The sequence below is a fragment of the Syngnathoides biaculeatus genome, chromosome 19 (genome assembly GCF_019802595.1).
Source record: "Syngnathoides biaculeatus isolate LvHL_M chromosome 19, ASM1980259v1, whole genome shotgun sequence".
NCBI lineage: Eukaryota > Metazoa > Chordata > Actinopteri > Syngnathiformes > Syngnathidae > Syngnathoides > Syngnathoides biaculeatus.
This window is the reverse complement of record NC_084658.1, coordinates 5,174,770-5,178,666: the sequence shown is the minus strand read 5'-3', so window position 1 is coordinate 5,178,666 and position 3,897 is coordinate 5,174,770. Positions and strand designations below refer to the sequence as shown.

Genomic DNA, 3,897 nt, shown 5'->3' with positions numbered 1-3,897 from the left:
AGACAGAAAGACAGGGAGGGGGGGAGTTAAGGATGGACATATTGCAAGACAAAGCCAAAACCAAAGAAGCGGAGATACAGAGAGAAAGGTCAAGTAAAGAGACAAACAAAGTAGGAGCGACGTTGAGAGAGAATAGAGGAAGAGCACAAAGAGGGGAAAAGAGAGAGAGAGAGAGAGAGAGAGAGAGAGAGAGAGAGAGAGAGAGAGAGAGAGAGAGAAGAGAGAGAGAGAGAGAGAGAGAGGAGAGAGAGAGAGAGAGAGAGAGAGAGAGAGCGATAACAGGGAAGGAGCAGAGAAGATTGCATTTTAGAATTACTGGCCAACACCTAACAATTTATGCCCTCATGCAGTGCTTGGCAGCAGCTGGAGACTCCAAAGCCTGCGGTGAATGTGAGTGTATGCGTGTGTTTGTGCGTTTGTCTGTGTGTGTGTTTAAGAGAGGCAAAGGTGGAAGAAGAGTACAGGTAAGCTACAGTATTCTATAGCACCAAAGTGACATTATCAAGGGGCATTAAGAAAAAAAGCATCAGCGATCAAGCCTTCTTGGCACTGATATGTCCTCAGTGTGTAACGTAAGCTTGCACTGTGGTCCTCTGCAGCTAGCAGACTAAAAATATCATCTTCCCTTTTGACGCTCATGTCTTTTCATTCTCATTTCAACGCCACCCATTTTATGTTGTTTTCCTACCAAGAAAAGAAGAAAATGTTTGGTCCTTCTGTCCACTGTGTTGCATTGATTGCTGATTCATTGTGTCTTTCAATATTGGAAGCAAAACAGAGCACAATAGTCCCTTGCAACCAGCATAGGTGCTGTCGATTCAACAAATTCAAACTTAAAAAAAAAAAGAGCCTGGTATTAACACTCCATTGCATTTACGCAAGTAAGTGTTTGATAAACAGTACGTGTGAGAGTACTTTAAATGCACTGGACTTTTTACTTTTACTTGAGGATTTGAATTTGACTTCCGCTTTGGGTGGTTGTTGTGCCAATCAAATGGGATTCGGGAGTCATTTGACTCCGACTCACCAGTCATGTGATACAAGGCAGTCACATGACTGCGTATGTAGCCAATCAAAATGACTCACATTGGGTGGAAAAAACAGCCGCACAGGTGTGTATACAGACCTGCTCTGTCATGCAGCGGTTAAATTGTGACTACCCAAACTTGTATTGTTCTGCCTCCTTCTAACTTCAGAAAACACATTACGGTAATTTGCAGATGTTTGTTTTGTTGTTTTGACTGTGGCTATGGTCACATTAACTCTATTCCTACGGTGACGTATGTGGACACACAATCACCAAGTCTCATCAGCAACAAGTCCTTCATGACGTCATTTAAGTAAATAAAGCAAATAATGTTTCTGTATGGCCCAATGCATGTTTGGTTTGGTTTTGGGTGTTTAAAAATTTAAACGGTGGCAGGTGTTTGTTGAGTCCCATATATCCATCCATCCACCCATCCATTTTCTGAGCTGCTTATCCTCACAAGGTTCGCAGGAGTGCTGGAGCCTATTCTAGCTATCTTCGGGCAGGAGAAGAAGCTTTTGCAGGAACAAGCAAACTCCACACAGGCTGGGTGGGATTCGAACCTCGGTCTGCAGAACTCCTCCGCTACGTATATATAAACAGTTAATCCATTACAACATGAGATTGTAGTGAAGGAGGCTTTGATCCAGATGGGGACATATCTGTTTATAGTTGAAAGGATTAAAATAAATGTGTAATTCTTGTGTTTGGACAACCCTGCATCAAAAAAGGGTTTAGGCAAATATGAGAAACAATGTCAGTCCTAACTGTATCTTGTTATACTTGTACATGCAGGCCCGCTGTTCCGCTTGTGTATAAACACAGGCCTCATCATCCCTTGCGTTATCTGCTGTGCGCCTGGCTTCAGCGGGGCGGAGGAGAGACCACACAGCGAGGGCCACAAAAATTAAACCATCTACAATGCCATCGCCAGGCTCGGAATATGAAGGGGAGGAAAGAAATGAAGGTGACATTTGAAAGAGAGAGGGAGAGAGAGCGCCATACCGCCGGGTGAAGGAGGGAGCGAAGGGGGTGGGGGGGATTTAATAGGTCCCTGAGACACGAAGGGTGTGAGATGAGATGATGAAACTGCAGGATAGAGAAGAGCAGAGAGGAAGATTGTGTGTCAAAATGTGGATGTTTGGAGATTGGGCTTCCTACTCTGCCAAATGATTAAAATGTTCCATCTGACATTCATATTCCACTATAGGAGTTGTCTTGCCTATGAAACAACCACTGCCTGGAATATGAATTGAGGCTGCTTTTTTAGACGTGTATGTGGCAAATGTGGATACAACTTGAGGATGGCAAATGTTTGGGGTAAATGTTTTTTGCACTGAGCAATTGAATTAAAAAATCATTTTATCAATATTTCTAGCATTATTGTTATTTTCATCAGCTTATACTTTTTTTTTGTTAGTTTTGGATTCCTCAGTTGCATTCAACATATTTGTGACATTATTGGGTAACCACTTATCTTTCTGTACAGTCTTTCTAACATTTATAAAATGCACTAAAAATAAAATATTGATTAAGAAACTTGCAATACTGATAATTTTTCAAACCAAAAATATCAAGGGGCATCTCGAACGTCACAATCCTGAGTGTGTTCCTTTCCAACACTCTCGAGATGAGGGTTGTCATGGTTACAGGGGCAGGAAAAATCGCCCCATGGCCCACCCTGCCCCCCATGCCACACTCACACCCGATACACACGTACACACATCTTGTTGTCCCCCCCCCCAGCCCCCTTCTTTCCATTGTCCAGGCCTTGCTGATGTCACTGGTGAATGTATGAATTTAACATACAGTTTATGTGATGCATGTCCGGGCTGTGGCTGGAAGGGCTAAAAACAGAAGAGACAGAGCCTTGTTGCCGAGATAAATAGATAGATAGATAGATAGATAGATAGATAGATAGATAGATAGATAGATAGATAGATAGATAGATAGATAGATAGATAGATAGATAGATAGATAGATAGATAGATAGATAGATAGATAGATAGATAGATAGATAAGATGCAGTGCCAACATGCCCTTGAAATTTAAGAGGAACATGAAAACATGAAAGTAAATTCAACATTGAATCTCAAAGAGATGTGGTATTTAGGGTGTTCTGCTTTGGCTTCCTCTTTAGCTTTTCAGGTGCAATTGCTTGCCTTTTTGTCCTCAGAATGATGTTGGAGAGGGTAATACAACCTTAAGATATATTTGAAAAAAATAAGAGAAGTGCTGGGTGAAAACATGGAAAGGAGAAAAAAAATTGTTTTGGTTTTTGCTGTATGTGCATGTCAATACGCCGCATTAGAATTGAACTTCACTAAGCACCCAGGGGATTACAGTGCACTTGCTTCTGATAAATATTCTTAATTTTGATGGGATTTTTAAAGCCATCAACATAATTATTGTTTTCTATGTTTCTTCCCCTTTCAAGTTATTTTTTTAATGAAGACCGAATGCAATAAACAAAATGGATATGCATCAAGGGGAATGATGGAGCTTTCAGGTCTTGTGTATGAAGTGCTTCCATTAGACCAACACCCCCCCCCTTCCTCTTTCTTTCATCAAAGTAGATTGCAGGTATCTTGATACACTTAGCCTTTTGCAAAATTCTTACTTTGTCTTCAAGGAATATTGAAATCCGTTATCTGAACATCTTGAACAGCCTCAAATACAAACTGGGTGAAAAAAATTGAGTAGTATTTCGACAGCAAAATGATGATTATCATTTTACCTTTTTAGCCTTTATAAATATATTATTCTTATTCAATTCTTATGCCGTTTATAAGTTTTAAGAATAAATTGTAATTTAAGAATTTAAGTTGTTGCAGTTGTAATTGTAAAAATTGTGATTTGTAATAGTGAAA

The 3,897-nt window shown here is 40.3% G+C and overlaps 1 long non-coding RNA gene across 1 annotated transcript; it reads left to right on the top strand.

Moving 5' to 3' along the window:
• Positions 1-266: 266 nt before the first annotated feature.
• LOC133492862 (uncharacterized) lies at positions 267-2,396 on the top strand. The gene is made up of 2 exons (XR_009792778.1): positions 267-390; positions 1,823-2,396. It is a non-coding gene; the product is annotated as an uncharacterized LOC133492862 (long non-coding RNA).
• The last annotated feature ends 1,501 nt before the right edge of the window (positions 2,397-3,897 follow it).